This window comes from Malus domestica, chromosome 16 (assembly GCF_042453785.1).
Source record: "Malus domestica chromosome 16, GDT2T_hap1".
Lineage (NCBI taxonomy): Eukaryota > Viridiplantae > Streptophyta > Magnoliopsida > Rosales > Rosaceae > Malus > Malus domestica.
In genome coordinates this window covers 34,398,476-34,418,732 of record NC_091676.1, presented here as the reverse complement: position 1 = coordinate 34,418,732, position 20,257 = coordinate 34,398,476, and the positions used below count along the sequence as shown (strand labels likewise).

At 37.4% G+C, this 20,257-nt stretch overlaps 2 long non-coding RNA genes across 2 annotated transcripts; one reads left to right on the top strand and one right to left on the bottom strand.

Moving 5' to 3' along the window:
• The first annotated feature begins 18,079 nt into the window (after nucleotides 1-18,079).
• On the top strand, nucleotides 18,080-18,411 carry LOC114823688 (uncharacterized). Its single transcript, XR_003771689.2, has 2 exons — nucleotides 18,080-18,115; nucleotides 18,196-18,411. It is a non-coding gene; the product is annotated as an uncharacterized lncRNA (long non-coding RNA).
• On the bottom strand, nucleotides 18,403-19,963 carry LOC139193176 (uncharacterized). Its single transcript, XR_011577579.1, has 3 exons — nucleotides 19,699-19,963; nucleotides 19,563-19,613; nucleotides 18,403-18,766 (listed from the first exon to the last, which is right to left on the bottom strand). It is a non-coding gene; the product is annotated as an uncharacterized lncRNA (long non-coding RNA).
• Nucleotides 19,964-20,257: the final 294 nt, after the last annotated feature.

Here is a 20,257-nt window from a genome sequence, read left to right as displayed (position 1 = left end):
TGTTTTTGGTGTGGGTTTATTTTTGAAACATTGATAGATATGCAAGGTATTTTTACATTCATTTTCATGAAAAAAAAGGAACATTAAGGAGAAAATACAAGAGGAAGCCTTCACAAAGGCTGCTTAGGAGAAGTCTCAATAGTCGGTGGAGCCCCAGAAGGAAGAGGCATCGGAGGTTGATCATTTGGAGCTTCATTACGCGGTATAGCCCTAGAAAACAAAGGCAAATGCCATTGGAACAAATCCACAAACCTCTGATGATCAAGTAAAATCTGACCATCAGATTCCTGCATCTGGTCAATCTTCCTCTTCATGTTTGTAGCATAGTTATGTGCGAGCTTGTGCAACTGTTTATTCTCATGCTTGAGCTCTCTAATCTCCTGTTTGAGACTCATCACTTCAGCCGCCAACGATTCAACTTGACGGGTTCGCGCAAATAGGTGTTGAGCCATATTAGACACAGAACCTGCACACTGCACACTGAGAGCCAGAGAATCCTTAACAGCCAACTCATCATATCGTTTGGAAAGTAGTCTGTTATCTTTGGGAGTGACAAGGTTCCGAGCCACCACCGTAGCGGTTATATCATTCTTCATCACCAAATTCCCAACGGTAAGAGAACCAGTAAGGGATATGAAGGATGGGCGCCATTTGTTGTTTAGAGAAGGCATGGCTGCCTCTTCACCAAGGTTCAGGTCAAAACGACGGTCGGAAGGGCCATACATTTTCAAAGGTGTTGAAGAAAGAAAAGGTCAGACAAGTCAAGATCGTAGAAGTGCAAGAAAGGAGTTTCTACAGGCAGAAATTCAAGTGTGCTCTGAAACATACTACGTGCCTTTATAAAAACCAGCACTCGACAGGATTTTAGAGATCGAAAAGGTGAGCTCCGAAATTGAAGAGGCCAATTCAAAAATCGAAGAGGCGCTAGCTTTCTCAAAAGCTGGGCTTGCTCAGAAACCACGGGCCAATCTTCTTTTCCAGATTTGTCTGCACTTGTCACATGCAACCTCTGCACTCGACGGAGCTCAAAACTCGAAGAGGCAAGCTCAGAAATCGGAGAGGCATCTGCTTTTCCAAACGTGTCAGCATCTGACTGATGTGAAAAATAAGTTAACACACAAAATTAAACCCTCTTTTTGACAATTGTAGTATAGATGTAAGTAGGGTATCGTTCTAGGCCGGGGATTAGGAGGGATTGCTAATCTATTAAATTAACTTAAAAATATTAAATAAGACTCAAGGACACAAAACTAGGCTAAAAACTCTAATAACTCGAAACACACTTAAAATGACTCAAAATAATGAAAACAATTAAATTAAACACTAGGAACTGAAATGGACGGAAATTAAATTAAAAGACTAACAATAAAGAAAACTAAATAAATAATATAATTTAATAATGGATGGGTGTTTGGTTTTGATGAAAAGTAAATTAAACTTAATTAAATTACAGAATTGACAAAAACATGAAATTAAGGTGAAAGGATAAATGACGGACTAGCTAGAGGGTTCTTCTCCACACATGACACATATGCAACCTAAATTGATTTTCAGTTGTTCTTTCAATAAATTGTGAATCTCAACACTTCAGATTAACCGTGAACAGCACTTTTTTAATCTTCAAGTTTTCCTTAAGTTATTGAATTGGACGGGAAAACGCATACAACAATTCAAAACATTCTTCAAAAGTCCCCTACGTGAAAAGCACAATAGAGATACAATCAAAGATCATTAAACTTTGTGAAAACTATAAGCATTGACGAGGCATTCGTAACTATGAAAAGCATGATACTCTTGCCAAGAATTTACTTAACGTGATTGTGACTAGCAACCTTTACTACTTGTGAAAATAAGTTCATAACGATTAGGTGAAATTCACTTATATTCTAGCATCAAATTCATGCATGTAAATTAAGCGTGCACTCTCAACCAACATACACAAATCAGTTTTTATACGAACGGATAAGTAAATTGAAATCACAACTTATGAAATCACAACCGAAGGTAATCAATTCATATTACAAATATATTCATGGCTTTGAATTAACCTCTAGCCAAAATAAATTTAATTACACATTATTAAAACAAAAATAAAATAGAAGTTTGGAAAGATTAAACCGAAAGAGAGGTGAAGATCTCTGTCTGCGTTCTCCTTTCACGCTGTATTGGACCGTCCTCACCTTTGTACTGACTCTGTCCTCCTTATTTTCTGCGCCTATTCCTGCGTGCTGACCTTCACAAGCTGCCCAAAGGCAGCCTTCTCTCGTCCTCACTCCTCTTTTCCTCCAGCTGCCAAAGGCAGCTTCCCCCTGCAGCTTCTTGCTGCTCTCTGGACTCTCCCGCCTTCTGCTATTCCACGCTGCCCAAAGGCAGCGATCTCCCCAATCCCGTGCGCACTCTGCGCTTATTCCCCCGCAGCTTCTTGCTGCTCTCTTTTCACGCTGCCCCAAAGGGCAGCTCTCCCCCTCCTTTCTTCACCGATTTCCACTCTTCTCTGTCTTCTATTTTTTTTATTTCCTTTTTTTTTTTCTGGCAGCAAGGCTGCCTTCTCTTTTTTCCACCCTCCGCAAGTCCTCAATTCCCTCTTCTTTATTTTCTGTCTTTCTTTTTCTTTCCGCGTGTCCTGCTCTTCTTTCTTTTATTATTTCTTTCCGTTTCTGCTGGTTTCTCTTTCTCTCCCGCCAGCAGCCAAGTGCTGCTTTTCCTATTATTTTATGCGCCCCCCAGCTGCCAAAGCAGCATCTGCCTTCCACCTCCTCACGTTTCCACCTTGGATTCCTTCCTTTCCAGCTGCAAAGCAGCTTCCTGTTGTTTTCAGAAGTGAAGAATATGGGAGTCAACGAGGTAAAAAAAATATAAATCATGATGCTCTCTTGCTCCCTCTTTGACCGACTCTCCCCATTTCTTTTGTTTATGCCGTGACATAATTCTACCAATAATCCATGACAGAATGAGAACGACTAAAGCAATTTTCGACGAATTTATTATTTAAAACTCATTTGTGCTATTTTTATTTTCTTTGCATAACAAATCCTATAAACACAAAAATAACGTAAATAGCTCAAAAATGTAAGGAACTAACTAAGAAAAGACGAGTGAATTCGAAGTAAAAATATATATAAATATGATCCGATCAAATACCCCCACACTTAACTTTTGCTAGTCCTCGAGCAAAACCAAGAAAACTAGAAAAAGTACTAACATGAAAAACATTAGTTTCCCCCTATGTGACCCTCATAGAATTTCATTCAAGAAAACAAATCATCAAGAACCATAGCTAGCATCAAGGAACTAATCCAAGTTCATCTTCCTTATTCAAATATTAGCAGTAATCTTTGAATCATCCTTGAAGTGTAGTGTGTGAGATAGCCATGCTAATGCAATTTCAAGTTTTTATTTTTAAAATCATCATATGCAAACTAGTAACCTTCTCACGGGATATACACTCAATCACATATGTGTTTAGTTTTAGTGTGTTTCGCTCAAAGAAACAAATGTAAAATTTCTACCATAAGCTTGCATAAAGATCACTTCTCCACAGTCATAATTGCAAAACTTAAATCAAGAGGACTTTTATTGGATGTAATGAGGCTTAGGGATAGGGTTATTGAAACGAAAGAATAGGAAAACACAAGTTCCAAGCTACATTGCAAGCAATTCTTTTGTCTAGATTTATAAGAACTCAAGCTCTCCAACGATTCTTCAGAAACCTCCAATCACACCCTTAAACTGAAACTTGAAAAACAATTTTTTTTTTCTTTTTTCTTCGTATACAATCTTTCTTTTTCTTTTTCTTCTCTTTTTTTTTTTTTTTTTTTTTTTTTTTTTTTTTTATACAAACATGAAATACCCCCACACTTATTTTTTTTGCCAAACACCTTCAAAGTACTTTACAACATTTCTCATAAGACAATCTCACATTGCTCACTAGCTTGCTTTGGAAAGGGTAAGGAAAAAAAATGTTTCAGGTATAAGGGTAGACATATCTGGAAATAAGAAATAAAAGGCTCAACATACACGGCTCAAATTGGCAATCTAATGATATCATTTTTCTTTGGGAAACATAGTTATTTGGGCCATAGTGGTAAACCTAATGCCTCTATCATTTCCAAGTTCATGCAATCAATGACAAACATTTCGAAAGATCGTTACGCAAGTTCTAGAGATGTATCTCACATAAGTTCATCACACATGAAAGAATAGGAGTGTATGAAAAATGCACACTTTCAATAGGCTCAAAAACTCACATAGGATGTATATGGTCACTAAATTCACATATGAAGCTTTAAGTCATACTTTAGTTTCACATTAACAAGGCTATGTGCATTTGGTTTTTCAAAGATGATCAAACATGTACAAAACTAACAAGAGAATTAGGAATTTCACAAAACACATGTTAACTAAGTTCTTGATGATCATGGTTCAAATTTGATCCAATTATATCATTGGGTCGGGAAACTAACAAAAATCTAATTCAAAACAATAAGGGAAACAAGACAATTTTTTATTTTTTAAAATTTTCCGAAATTTTTTTTTTTTTTTTTTTTTTTTAAAAGAAAACAAAACTAATTAAGAACACAAAAAACAACAACACAGTTTTTTTTTTTTTTTTTTAAAAGAAAACAAAACTAATTAAGAACACAAAAAACAACAACACAGAAACAAATGAAATTCTGGAGATTTCTACCCCCACACTTAAACTGGACATTGTCCCCAATGTCAGAAAACACTATAATGCAAATAAAAATAAAATAAAATAAATAAATAATAAGAAACAAAATAAAGCAATTGGACTGACAACTTCCCTAGTTTGCAGTAAAATCAAGCGATGACCCCCAAGATAAAATTCTGCAATCAACTTCAAGGGTGGAAATAACCAAAAGTTCCTGCAAAAAAAAAGAAATAATTCAGTTAAGTACGCAAGAAAATTAATTAAAAAAAAATTGCAAACGAAAAATTGAAAATTACGATAAAAGATAATGAATAAAACTAATAAGTAATCATTGGTCGTGCTTGTTGACTTTCCACAGCTTTCCTCTTGAACAGGGTGACACTTAGCTTTTTACTATTTGATGATATTGTACGGCGGAGCTTTGCTCTTTGGGAATGTTGCAGTTCCTTATTTGTTCTCCAAGCAGATGTGGCAGCTTCTCTAGTTCCTCAGTTCGGACTCCTTCCGCTGGGATGATTGTGCAAGCTGCATTCTTCTCTGCTTGTTTCTTCTGCACAACGGGCAGGCACGAGGGAAAGGTGTTGGTCCTTATTTCTTTCTTCAATCTTTCCAAGTGCCCACCTCTTGCTTTCTTTCTCCTTGTCCCTAGCTGAATTGTCTCCACATGCTTCGAGGTATCATTTTCACTTCCCTTACTGTCCCCCAGGCAGATGTGGTAGACGAAGAGAAAGCATAAAATGATGAAGATGAGTACTCGAGAGCAAGGCTAGGTAAGCAATCAGGAAAGGGTTCCAGGCAGTTGGCTCCAGATTGGAAGATTGATACCAAATGCTGGCTGATTGCTCTCTTTCTCCTTGTCGGAAAACAAAGACAAGGAGAAGGACATGGAGAAAGCATGATATGAGATACTCTTGCTTTCAACCTTTATGATATGAAATACTTTTGCTTTGAATGGGTTGTTCGCAGGAGTATCCCAAGGAATGAGGAACACAGAGTGACTCGAGAGGATTCTTTGGGAATGCATTTTCGGAGATGAAGAGGTGTTGAGAGGGTGTGCTGAGAGAGTGTGCTTTTGCTGTGGAAGGCGAAGGTAGAAACTTATAGGACTTGTCTTCACAACCGGAACTGTTCTCCCACTTAGTGTCGGCAGCCGGTGGATGGGTGAAGAATACAAATTACGCGCTTTCTGACAAAGCTGCCCGTAATTTCCGCAAAGCTGCCAGTTGCATGTGACAAGTGCTGACTAGGCTGAGAGAGACAGATGGTTGGAATCGGCACTTCGACAGACTGCCCGTGATTTTCGCAGAGCTGAGTTTGCGTGTGACGGGTGACAACACGTCTGGACGAATTGATCTTGCGAAATCCGGGGTTCGGCTCGTGGTTTCTGAGCAAGCCCAACTTTTAAGAAATGAACGCCTCTTTTGAGAAAAGAATCCGGCTTTTGAGAACGGAAACTCCTCTTTTGAGAAAAGAATCCGGCTTTTGAGAAAGGAGCCCCGACTCTTCGATTTGCGAGAGGACGCTTCTCTGAGGAGCGCCTCTTTGATTTCTTCTTTTTATAGAGGCGTTAATTTTGTTCCACAACACACTTAAGTACCCTCCTGTAAACACTCCCTTCTTGCACTTGTTTAATCTTGATCATTCCGACTCTCTTCTTTCTTTACCACCTCTGAAAAATGTCTGGCCCTTCTGATCGTCGTTTTGACTTGAACATTGGTGAAGAGGCAGCTCCGCCTTCACCAGACAACATATGGCGGCCATCCTTCATATCCCCTACCGGTCCCCTTACCGTGGGGGATTCGATGATGAAAAATGACATGACCGCTGCGGTGGTGGCCCGAAACCTTGTCACTCCCAGAGATAACAGACTGCTCGCAAGGCGGTCTGATGAATTGGCGGTCAAGGAGTCTCTGGCTCTCAGTGTGCAGTGTGCGGGTTCCGTATCCAACATGGCCCAACGCCTATATGCCCGAACCCGTCACGTTGAATCCTTGGTGGCTGAAATACAGAGTCTCAAGCAAGAGATTAAAGGGCTTAAGCATGAGAATAAGGAATTGCACAAGCTCGCACACAGCTATGCCACCAGCATGAAGAGGAAGATTGACCAGATGCAGGACACCGATGGTCAAATTTTACTTGATCATCGGAGGTTTGTGGGTTTGTTCCAACAACATCTGCCTTCGTCTTCTGGAGCGGCACCGCGTAGTGAAGCTCCAACTGATCAACCTCTGCTGCCTCCTCCTTCTGTGGCCCCGCCGACTGCTGAAGCCCCGCCCACTACTGAAGCACCACCCGACCAATGAATACTATTAGTTTACATTATTGTAAAATATTTGCATTTTTTTTTTTTTTTTTTTTTTTTGTAAATTAAATTTTTTTTTTTTTTATGTAATTTTTTTTTTTTAATAATTTTTTTTTTATTTATTTATTTTTTTTTTATGTTTATTTTTTTTTTTCATTAATTTTAAATTTTATCTTTTTTTTTTTTTTTCTTTTTAAATGTAAATTAATGTAAAGAGACTTTGGTTAACCTTCCCCCACACTTAAACTAAATAACACAAACACAAACTCACAGAAATCAACCAAATAACACAACTAACTAAACAAAACAAAATGAAAGCAGTAAAGATAAGGGTGGAAGAATGCAAAGCTGATTGGGTTAGTGATTCCAAAGTCTCCCTTCGTTGAATGCTTGGGTTGCCTCCCAAGAAGCGCTTGATTTAACGTCTTTAGCCGGACGCATCTTTCCTTTAAATTTCCCTCAGCTCCATTTGTGCCTAAAATCAAAGAAAGAAAAATAAATCAAATATCAAAAGTAAAATACACAAACACCAATATAAACATAAACAAAAACAAAAATAAAAGGATTAGCAAAGTTACTAATCCCCGGCAACGGCGCCAAAATTTGATGTGAAAAATAAGTTAACACACAAAATTAAACCCTCTTTTTGACAATTGTAGTATAGATGTAAGTAGGGTATCGTTCTAGGCCGGGGATTAGGAGGGATTGCTAATCTATTAAATTAACTTAAAAATATTAAATAAGACTCAAGGACACAAAACTAGGCTAAAAACTCTAATAACTCGAAACACACTTAAAATGACTCAAAATAATGAAAACAATTAAATTAAACACTAGGAACTGAAATGGACGGAAATTAAATTAAAAGACTAACAATAAAGAAAACTAAATAAATAATATAATTTAATAATGGATGGGTGTTTGGTTTTGATGAAAAGTAAATTAAACTTAATTAAATTACAGAATTGACAAAAACATGAAATTAAGGTGAAAGGATAAATGACGGACTAGCTAGAGGGTTCTTCTCCACACATGACACATATGCAACCTAAATTGATTTTCAGTTGTTCTTTCAATAAATTGTGAATCTCAACACTTCAGATTAACCGTGAACAGCACTTTTTTAATCTTCAAGTTTTCCTTAAGTTATTGAATTGGACGGGAAAACGCATACAACAATTCAAAACATTCTTCAAAAGTCCCCTACGTGAAAAGCACAATAGAGATACAATCAAAGATCATTAAACTTTGTGAAAACTATAAGCATTGACGAGGCATTCGTAACTATGAAAAGCATGATACTCTTGCCAAGAATTTACTTAACGTGATTGTGACTAGCAACCTTTACTACTTGTGAAAATAAGTTCATAACGATTAGGTGAAATTCACTTATATTCTAGCATCAAATTCATGCATGTAAATTAAGCGTGCACTCTCAACCAACATACACAAATCAGTTTTTATACGAACGGATAAGTAAATTGAAATCACAACTTATGAAATCACAACCGAAGGTAATCAATTCATATTACAAATATATTCATGGCTTTGAATTAACCTCTAGCCAAAATAAATTTAATTACACATTATTAAAACAAAAATAAAATAGAAGTTTGGAAAGATTAAACCGAAAGAGAGGTGAAGATCTCTGTCTGCGTTCTCCTTTCACGCTGTATTGGACCGTCCTCACCTTTGTACTGACTCTGTCCTCCTTATTTTCTGCGCCTATTCCTGCGTGCTGACCTTCACAAGCTGCCCAAAGGCAGCCTTCTCTCGTCCTCACTCCTCTTTTCCTCCAGCTGCCAAAGGCAGCTTTCCCCTGCAGCTTCTTGCTGCTCTCTGGACTCTCCCGCCTTCTGCTATTCCACACTGCCCAAAGGCAGCGATCTCCCCAATCCCGTGCGCACTCTGCGCTTATTCCCCCGCAGCTTCTTGCTGCTCTCTTTTCACGCTGCCCCAAAGGGCAGCTCTCCCCCCTCCTTTCTTCACCGATTTCCACTCTTCTCTGTCTTCTATTTTTTTTATTTCCTTTTTTTTTTTTCTGGCAGCAAGGCTGCCTTCTCTTTTTTCCACCCTCCGCAAGTCCTCACTTCCCTCTTCTTTATTTTCTGTCTTTCTTTTTCTTTCCGCGTGTCCTGCTCTTCTTTCTTTTATTATTTCTTTCCGTTTCTGCTGGTTTCTCTTTCTCTCCCGCCAGCAGCCAAGTGCTGCTTTTCCTATTATTTTATGCGCCCCCCAGCTGCCAAAGCAGCATCTGCCTTCCACCTCCTCACGTTTCCACCTTGGATTCCTTCCTTTCCAGCTGCAAAGCAGCTTCCTGTTGTTTTCAGAAGTGAAGAATATGGGAGTCAACGAGGTAAAAAAAATATAAATCATGATGCTCTCTTGCTCCCTCTTTGACCGACTCTCCCCATTTCTTTTGTTTATGCCGTGACATAATTCTACCAATAATCCATGACAGAATGAGAACGACTAAAGCAATTTTCGACGAATTTATTATTTAAAACTCATTTGTGCTATTTTTATTTTCTTTGCATAACAAATCCTATAAACACAAAAATAACGTAAATAGCTCAAAAATGTAAGGAACTAACTAAGAAAAGACGAGTGAATTCGAAGTAAAAATATATATAAATATGATCCGATCACTGACACATGCACATTCAGCTTTGCAGAAATTACGGGCAATCTATCGAAGATTTCTTGTGAAGTAGAAGGCATGTGAAGTTTACTGTTAAATCATCCAACGGTTGTCGACAAAAGTGAAAGAATAATACCGGTTATTAATTCCTATAAATGTCAACCTTCACCCTCCATTGCAAGGCAAACATACATAACCTTTCTTCATCTCTGAGAATGCTTTCCCAACAAAACCTTTCGAGTCACTCAGTATTCCTTATTCCTTGGGGTACCTCTGCAAACAACTCATCTAAAGCAAAAGTATTTCATATCATGAAGGTTGAAAGCAAGAGTATCTCATATCATGCTTTCTCCCTGTCTTTCTCCTTGTCGTTGTTTTCATCTGCGGGACAAAGAGAAAGAGAGCAATCAGCCAACACTTGGTATCAATCTTCCGATCTGGAATCGACTGCCTGGAACCCCTTCCTGATTGCTTACCTAGCCTTGCTCTCAAGTACTCATCTTCAACATTTTATGCTTTCTCTTCGCCTACCACATTTGCCTGGGGAACAGATAAGGGAAGTGAAAATGATACCTCGAAGCAAGTGGAGACAATGTGCTAATTCATCCTCAGCTAGGGATAAGGAGAAAGAAAGCAAATGGTGGGCACTTGGAAATATTGAAGAAAGAAACAGACCATCACCTCTACCTCGTGCATGCCTGCCGTGTAGAAGAAACAAGCAGAGAATAATGCAGACTGCACAACCAAGGAACTCTAATATTCCTCACTAAGAATTCCAAACCAGTTCGAGATCAAAGCTGTGGAAAGTCAACAAGATCATCTATCTCCAAAACTAGATTTGCGTTCTTAAACTCTACTTTGTCTGGTTTTTACTTTGCTATACTTGTCATGTTTATTCGTTGTTTGTTTCTTTGCTTGTTTTTGTGTGAGTTTATGCTTGAAACATTGAGGACAATGTTTGATTTAAGTGTTGGGGGGGGGGTAACCAAGTTGTTTTGCATAAAATTCATAGGAGTTTATCACCCAATACTTCTAATGTTGGTCCTTACTGTTTTGAAGTGTTTTTAAGCTGTTTTGGAGTGTTTTAGTGTGTTTTGACATAAAAATCCGAAAATCTCATAAAAATTTGAAAAATTGTTTTGAAAAACCCAAAAAGAGTTGTTTTTGTGTGTTTATTTGTGTCTTAGGGTACCTTCCAACACAATGATGAGGATTTGGTTTTTAATTATATGACTGTTAGAGAGAGTTATAAACATGGATGAAAATTTGATTTACTCTTTGGTATATGCTTGGTTGTGGTTATAATTTATGAATTCACATGCAATCAGAAAGGAAAAATCAGTTTTTGTAACATGCTTGAAGGAAGGAACTCAAATGAACGCTACAACCTTATGAGACTTGAGCCTAAACATTTATTTGGAGAGTTAATAATTTGTGCACCATTGTTTTCTAAAGTCGTTGCATGATCTCATTATTCTTTGCTTGGTTGCTACTTAGAAAGCGTTTCATCATTTAGTTCCAAATGCTAGAACTCATGCCTATTTCATTCAAAGCATGCTATTGATTTGCATAACACATATTCAAGATGAGGTTGTGTAGTGACCACCAAAGCCAAATTGCCGTGCCCCTATTTCATTATGTGTTTAAGTTTAACCCTGTTGAACCTTGTTAAGTCTATATTCTTTGTTAACCCACACTATCCTTACCTAGCCTAGTTTTAGGACCATCCATACCCTTATTCTTGAAGCATAGTAAAGCATGACTTAAAATGAACTCTTTTTTGATCAATGTATTGCAGAAAGCAAGTGTGGGGGAAGTGATTCTTGTATGTGTGTGTGTGTCAAAGTCCTTAATAAGGCACGGGTAGAAAAGAAAAGAAAAAAAAAATAATTGAAAAAAAAAGTATGAAAAAGAGCTCTAAAGTGTTGTTTGTTAAAGAAAGGGTTCAAAACATTGAATTCGGCCCTAAGTGTTGCATGAATCTTCCCTTTGCATTTAAAAGTTGATTCTGCATTCTAAAGTGATTTCCAAGCGTCTATTTCATTGCTTTGCTTGCTATCGCTTTAAGAACGTTTGTTATCCCTATCCTTTCTTTGTTAGCCATTACCCCCAAGCCCTGTTACAACCCTTGACTTCAATCTTAAGTGTTGTGTGCTTCAATTTGTGGAGTTCGAAATTGGTATGAGCATATGGTGTCACTGGTTCTCACATCTAAGTAGTAGCATTCCATTCATGAGATCATATCTAAACATGCTTAATAGCTCCAAAAAATTGCTTTCTTTGTTATAACATATGTGAGTCCTAGTATTTCGTGTTTACATCAATCTCACATATACTAGTGTAGGGTGTGTAGTCATAAAATGTGTGTGAAAATAGAGAGTATCTTGTAAGGAATTGAGCAAATTCTCTAAGGCATGTTACTACATTCAAAACATTGTTTTAATTGGTTAATTATGAACTAGTAAGTGGTGACTATGATTAAGTATGTGCTCAAGTGTAAAGATGACCAAAATCTATGAGAATGATGATTTTTAACATTTCATGTTTCATTAAAAATCCTTGAGGCAAATGTTGGAAGATCTAGGTTGTGTTTTGTTTGTTTTGTTTGTTTTGTTTTACTCGAGGACTAGCAAAAGCTAAGTGTGGGGGAATTTGATAGGAGCATATTTATGCGACTGAGTTATCTTGTTCTCATGCATTTATGTTGTTATTTCTTAGTTAATTATGTATTTTAAGCTATTTTCGTGTGTTTGTAGGTCCATAGGCCTTATAAAGCAATAAGATGCATTTTGGTGCATTTAGGAGCAGTTTTGGGCTTGGAATGAATAGCACATGCATGGAGCAAGGTGGATGGACGAATTTGAAGACTAAAGAGGCTAGGAATGTGTTAAAGAGAAAGAATAATTAATGTAAAAATGACAAAGAGCTCAGCCACAAAGGGGTGTCACTCCACCATTCACCTTTCCATCATTGCTGTGCACCACCCTTGTCCCCTTCATTATTTTAGATTTCATGCATCATTACATTGAATCATTGCACTCAATTGCTACACCACTCCTTGTTCCCTCCATCATTTCAGATTCATGCATCATTACATTGAATCATTGCACTCAATTGCTACACAATTCCTTGTTCCCTCCATCATTTCAGATTTCATGCATCATTGCACTCAATTGCTACACCACTCCATGCTCCCCTCCATTGCCATGCACTTCCTCTATAAAAGGAAGTGTGTGTAACATAAATTGAGTTGATACTTTGTTAGATCATTCACTGCCATTTTCAACACAACCTTCATCCAAACACATCCATTCATCTTCACATCCATTCCTCCATACAAACAAACCTTCAAACACTCACCAACATCATGTGCCGTAGCAAAGGAAGGGAAGGAAAGTGCTTGGACGTGCTTGCTGTCTAACTTGGATCGTTGGAGCATTTAGGTGTTTTCTTTCTTTTGTTTCTAATGTTTAAATTCATTTCCTTTCGTTTTGTTATAAATCTGAGTGGCTAAACCACTATTGGCTAGGGGTGATTTCAAAGCCATGATTATGTGTGTAATATAATTTGATAAATTCCAGTTATGAACTCTTGAATCGTGAATGCAATTGGCTTAACTATTTGATTGATAACTTATTTGCATTTGTTAATTAAGGGTCGACACTTAATTGGCATGCATAAATCCATTGCTAAAATATAAGGAAGTTTCACATAATCGTTACAAACTTATATTCACATGTAGTGAAGGTCGCTTATAAACGATCGCGTTAAGTTCAATTCCTAGCATGAGTGACATGATGTCATAGTTGCAAGTACTTTGTCAATGCTTATGATTTTCATTAAATGTAATGATCTTTGATTGTATCTCTATTATGATGTCATGTAGGGAACTTTAGAAGAATGTTTTGGGTTGTCGAATGATGTCATCCAATTCAATAAAACAAGGAAAATCTGAGAGTTAACTAGTGATGTCACGGTTAATTTGGAGCATTGTCGTTCATAATTCAATGAAGTAGTAATTGGAAATCAAATTATTTGCATACATGTCATGTGTGGAGAAAAAGCCTCTAGATATCCCATCCATCATCTTATTTCTCAAATTTGTTTTACAATCTGTCTAGTTTTTCATACTTGTTTGTTTGTTTCAACTTCGTCCAAAAGTCAATCCCCCTTTACTTTAGTGTGTCTAATTAGTTATAATCTGTTTTAATTTGTGTTTTTAAATGTTTTGATTCAAGTAAAAGTCAATTTTCGTCGAAAGTCATTCCTAGTGTCTAGTTTAAGTTTATTTAGTTGTTTTAAGCTGTTTTGAGTATTTTAAGTTTGCTTTAAGTCTTGTGAGTCTTGTTAAGTATTTTTAAGTTTAGTTTTATGCTTTTGAGTCAGTTTAGAGGTTATTAGCAAGCCCTCATAATCCCCGATTCAGAACGATCCCTACTTATACTTATACTACAGTTGTCAAAAGAGGGGTTAAATTTGTGTGTTAAATTAATTTTCGCATCACCTACCTTGTCAGAAGCCTCTAAGAATGTCAAGTTCGAGAAGGTTCTTCAAAGGGAAAGGAAACAACTGCAGTGGAAAAGTAAGAAAGAAATAGAAAGAGCCAATAGTAAAACTGAGGGTGAACGAGATCATGTGCCTCAAAACCCCAATCCAAGGAAATACAGAATCCTGAGAAGAGCTCAAGAGAGTGTAGTGATGATGCCTACACCAGGTTGGAGTCAAGAGCCTATCTGTTTTAGGACTATCTCCCCTGAGAAAGGGTTACCTTCACCTTCATTGGTAGATACTCTCTGTGAAATCCTAAGGGAGTTACATGCTTTGGTGTAGCTAGAGAATAGGAGGTGCTCGAATTGATGTTGACAAAGGATGCACATGCATGGATGGATCAATTTGTGTATCAGACTGGAGGAAAGAAAGAAGAAGAAGTACCTAAACCTAGAAATTTCCACGTAAACATGGCTTATTTTTTCTCAACCATGTTTTGTGCTGAACCAGATCAACCAACTACAATGAAGGGTGATTATTTGGCACTAGAACCAATGATGGCACTTGTTAACATTGAGGAAGCTAGGAAATGAGGATTAAGCATGGTAGACTTGCCCGAACCTGCATGAAAAGAGCCTGAGAAGGTATATTCTGACCAAATGGTGTTCAGTAGACCAAGCCTAGCCGTGGAAAACCATCTCAAGCCTATATATGTGACTGCTCATCTGGAGGAAGTACCTTTCAAGAGGGCGTTGATAGATGAGGGAGCAATGGTGAACGTGCTCATACTCAAACAAATGAAGAGGTTGTGCAAAAATGAGGAAGGTCTTATTCCCACTGATCTAATAATTTCTAGTTTATCTGAGGCTATCACTAAAACATATGAGATATTGCCCTTGGAGGTAGACTTGAGGTCTAAGCAAATCATGTTGGCTTTCTTTGTGGTAGACAAGAATTCTACCTCTGGAGCCTTGCTTGGGAGAGATTGGATTCACCAAAGTCTGTCAATACCATTTACTTTACATTAACAAGTTGCTATATACCACGAGGATAGAGCTGAAGAGCCAGGATTTTGGGAGATTGTGTAGGCTGAGTCACGACCATTTCTTCCCATAACCAATGTTGTAGAAAAAAACTTATACAATCCCAGTGTTGGGATCTTGCAGTGCCTAGGAGCTGATAAGAATGGCCGCCCTACTAAGGTGACGACCCAGAAGCTCCTAGAACAAGGATCGTCTCTCACCAAGGAGGAATGAGACATACCTCACATTGTCCCAGCCCACCAACACCAATGATATCAAAACAAAATAGGAAGGACCAATTGATTACAATCAGGTGGCTAAATGTATATATGACTTGGACTGGCCAGATGATGTGCCTGAGGGTCTAAAGTCAATTGAGTTTTAGTGTACAAAGCATGATAAACCAACACCATAAATACAAGACCCTTTGGAAACCATTAATTTGGGGACTAAGGAAGATCCAAGGTCAATACAAGTCAATGGCTTGTTAGAAGCTGGGGATCGTGCAAATATAGTAGACCTTTTGCATGAATTCAAAGATTGCTTTGCTTGGCATTACATAGAGATGCTTGGATTGGACCCTAGTTTAGTATAGCACATAATTCCTATCAAGGAAGGGTACAAACCTGTGAAGCAAGCACTAAGGAGAATGTCGAAGGAAATAGAAAAGAAAGTTAAGGAAGTGATCGAGAGGTTGGTGAAGGCAAGATTTATTAGGTCTGCAAAGTATGTTGAGTGGTTGGCCAACATTGTACCTGTATTAAAAGATGTAACTAATGTCATCTAGTGTTGTGTCGACTATAAAAATATTAATGAAGCCACGCCTAAAGATGAATACCCCATGCCCATGGCTGATCTATCCATAGATGCAGTTGCAAAACATAAAGTTTTATCCTTCATGTATGGAAATGCTGGATATAATTAGATAAAAATGGCTAAAGAAGATATACATACGACATCCTTTAAGTGCCTAGGACATGTAGGAGTATATGAATATGTAGTCATGCCATTTGGGCTGAAAAATGCTGGTGCTACCTATCAGAGAGCAATGAACGCCATTTTTCATGATTTAATCGGCCATAGCATGGAGGTATACATTGATGACATTGTGATAAAGTCTAAAATTGAGGAGCAACACTTGGAAGACCTCAGACAAGCCTTAGTGAGAATGAGGATCCATAAGTTGAAGATGGACCCTAAGAAATGTGCCTTTGGGGTTAGATCGGGCAAATTTCTAGGATTCCTAGTGCATAAAAAATAAGTGGAGATAGATACGAATAAAGCCCGGGCCATAATGGAGCCACCTTCTCCCACTAAAAAAGTGTAACTACAAGGGCTATTGGGGAAGATCAACTTTTTAAGAAGATATTGTTAATCTGGCGCGTAAAATCCAACCCTTGACTCCTTTATTAAGGTTGAAAAATCAAGAAGAGTTTGAGTGGGGTCTGATGAGTAGATTTTATATTATATATTTTACCCTAGTCTTAGTATATTTTGGTTAATATTTTGGAAGAATTTTGATACTTTGAATTGTATTTTCAATATAGGACTTTCGACTTCCTCTGGAGCAAAACAGGATCAAATGGACGAATTTTGGAGTAATTCCAGTTGGAGGACGTTCGTGAGTCACTTAGCTTAATCGTATCAAAATTTGGGATTTTTCCACCAAGCGGTGATTTTATGGAGATGAAATAAAGAAGCAGTGCGCAGTGCTGGAAAATGACGTTTTTGGGCTTAAATTGCGTTTTTGGAGCCCAAGATGACCTCGGATTGGTTCGTGGCCTTCTGGAAAAGTGTTCAGAATATTCCAAACATGAAATCTAGCTATATTGGGCCAGTTTTGGAGCAGCTTATGGGCCAAAACGTGGCTGTTCAGATTTTAGACATTTTCTGGAAAATATATTGCTGAGCCGTCTACAGTTTGAGAGACATTTTCTTTTATGCAATTTTGGAGACAGAGAGAACTGTTAGGGTTTTGAAGACTTTGTACTTGAAGGTGTTTTCAATCCTTTTCTTAATAGATATTTCTATGATTTCAATTATGAATATGTGGAACTAATTTCTTTTGCTAGGACGAAGCCTTGAGCCTTAGCATGAATATGTGATTTTTATTAAATTGCTTATGATTGATTGCATGCGTACTTTGAATTGTTAATCACCGAGATAAAAACTATCTAATTGTTTTAATGCCTGATCACCATTAGGATTTTTAGAAAAGTAATTTGATGCAATTTTGGTCGGAAGGTTCCCTGAAATTGACGCTGGCTTCTTGTGATTAATAATTGTAATTTCACTTAAGATGAATATCACGTCTAAAGGATTGCATGGTTTTTCAAAGGATTTTCATAAAGCATAATGAGTCTTTCATGTTCAGATTTGATCCGAACGTCCGGACGGGTTGCATGTTAGATATACGTTCTATGTTGGAGGTTCCAAGTAGAATATGAATTAGGAAAATCTAACCTTCAAAGTGGCATGTATAGATCATAAGTAATGGGTAAAAATTCATAGGATTGCTAGGTGATGGTGGAACTCTAGTGCTTTCTTAATTTGATTTCTCCCAAAACTGTTTTCTTTTCTCTCTAGTTTTAATATTGCAGATTGTCTTATCTTTAATAGTTAAATTCGTTTTTAATTTAAGTAGGTTATAAAATCAATCATCTAAGTTTCTACTTTACAATAATTAATTGGAATCTGATTACTTTCGAATTATTTAATAATCCCTGTGGAGATGACCTTGCGAAATCCGTTTATATTACAATAACCTTGTGATTCTTGCAAGTAAAATAGGAGATTTAAACCCGTTCACATGAGTACTAAAAATCCTATCAAGAAAATGGCGCCGTTGCCGGGAATTATTTAAAATAATTCCTACTAATCAGATTTTCAATTAGTTATTGCTGTTTATACATATAAAAAAACATTTCCAATTTTCGTTTTTGTTTTATTTTTCTCAGATTACAAAGATAATTTGTGCATATCAACTCTTAGTTAATTATTTTTGTATATATCTTTTTATTTAATTGTTGATTTTGTTTGGTAGGTTACAATTTGTTTCTTTTTTTAGCAGTGCAACAATGGAATTTGCAGTTCCCCCTGAATTCAATCTAACACCCGATGGACCACCTCTTTGGGTGTCATTAGCAGAAAAGGGTTATTATGGATTTAAGCCTACAGTTTGTGCTCTTTGCTATTCAAGGACCCATGATATTTTGCAATGTCCTGAGAGGAAATATTTTCCAGATTATGTCCAAGAGTATATATATATGAGAAACGATTCAAAATGGAACTGGAATAATCCCCATTCAGAGTTCTACACTCAAAGTTTGAAAGAGCATCTTGGGCAGTATTTTGAGCAACTTAATGTGCCACAAGAGCTTTCAGTGGAGGACAAGCTCTCTAAATTGTTGGAATTAACTGACTTATACATAGAAGTAACTAATCAAGAATTTCAGATTCAACCATTAATAAACTGTGGGAAAAGCTTTGATGATCAAGAGGAAATTGGTGTAGAAACGGAAGAGCAATCTGCCAGCCAGTCATGCCCAAGGGAGGAAACACCACCTGCTGATCGTGAAACAATTTCCCCACAATCTTTTCCTCCCCAAGTTTATGTGCCACCAGAACCCTTCCCAACAGGGCTGCACGAATGCACAAGAATTGATATGTTAGAAACTGTTCATTCAAAATCAGTACATCAGACATCACATGATCAGCTTTTGACTACTCTGACCATTTTGGATTCGGAGCAACATGCTACTGATCAGAAAATTTTGGTTGTTGAATTGGACACGCAAACATCACAATTCATCAAATTTAAAGAAAATCAGGATCAATTCCGTGACAGCCAAATTCCTCGTAGAGAAATTCTGCCAGTGCAGAGGTTGTGGGTGTTAAATACAAGGTTCAAGGCAGCTCGATGGAAACATAAACCTCACTGGAAACAACCTTATTTGATCACAAAGATTCATTCACATAGAAGTGCACTTATGAAGAATTCAACCACTGATAAACAACAACTCATTCCATACCTACTGTTGTCGTATGATGCTATCAAGAAGTGGTTAACTCGAAGGGAACAAGTGACGTGATATTCAATTCTTCTCTCTACGTCTAGCTATAGACATTAACTAAAGCGCTAATTGGGAGGCAACCCAATTTTTCTAACTCTTTGCTTTTTATTTTCATTCTACCTTCTTGCTTTTATTCCTAATTACAAAAATCACAAAAAAAAATAAAAAAAAAAAATCAGAAAGAAAAAAAATTGAAATTTTAATTCTTGTTATTTTCTGTACTTATCTAATTAGGTTTTTGATTTGTGACTGCAGGCTGCATTCGGAACTCATTCGGTCTAATCTCAACTACTCGTGGATCCATACATTTATCCATTCATCTCAGATACAGAAGGAGTACAGGATGAGGTCTAGGGATACTCACAGTGGGGATCCAAGCGGCACAGAGAATAAGACATGATGAATTTATAGAGCTCTGCATGCATGACGAAAAAGCAAATTCAACATACTGAGGCATGTGAGACAAAAATCGAAGGGAGATGGGGATAAAAAAAAAATACCTGTGAGTGTGTCAGATTCAGAGAAGGATGCGATTTGCGATTTCATCTTCACAGACTAAGGGTCTTGTTGCTCGAGGGAGCTGGATTTCTGAGACATGGAGGCAAAAAGAAGATAAAGGAGGACATCGCAGAGGAGTGGTGACTGAACTCGAATGATTTTGGTTTGGATAGATTCTGAAACGAAGGGCCTTCATAGCGCTGGGCTCGAGGTCAGTGGGAATTGGAGAGAGCTAAAAAGGCACGGATAGGGTTTGTTAGACGAGCATCTGAAATGCTATATGCAGCTTATATAGCAAAGTGCTAGGGTACTTGACACGTGAAGGCTGCACGTGTGGCTTTGTGTGTGCGTGCAAGGAGAGCCTCATGCTGCTTCCAGGTCTCGAGTTCGACTCCAGGTCAGCTCGTTCTTTTTCTTGTTTTTCTATTTTATTTGTTTTATTATATTTTCTGCTGTTTCTTTGCCTATTTTAGGTTTGAGTTCATTTTAGTTTCCTTTTATTTGTCTAGATTCATTTATTTTTGTGTCTTAGGAATTTCTAGTAGTAAGGAGTCATTTTTT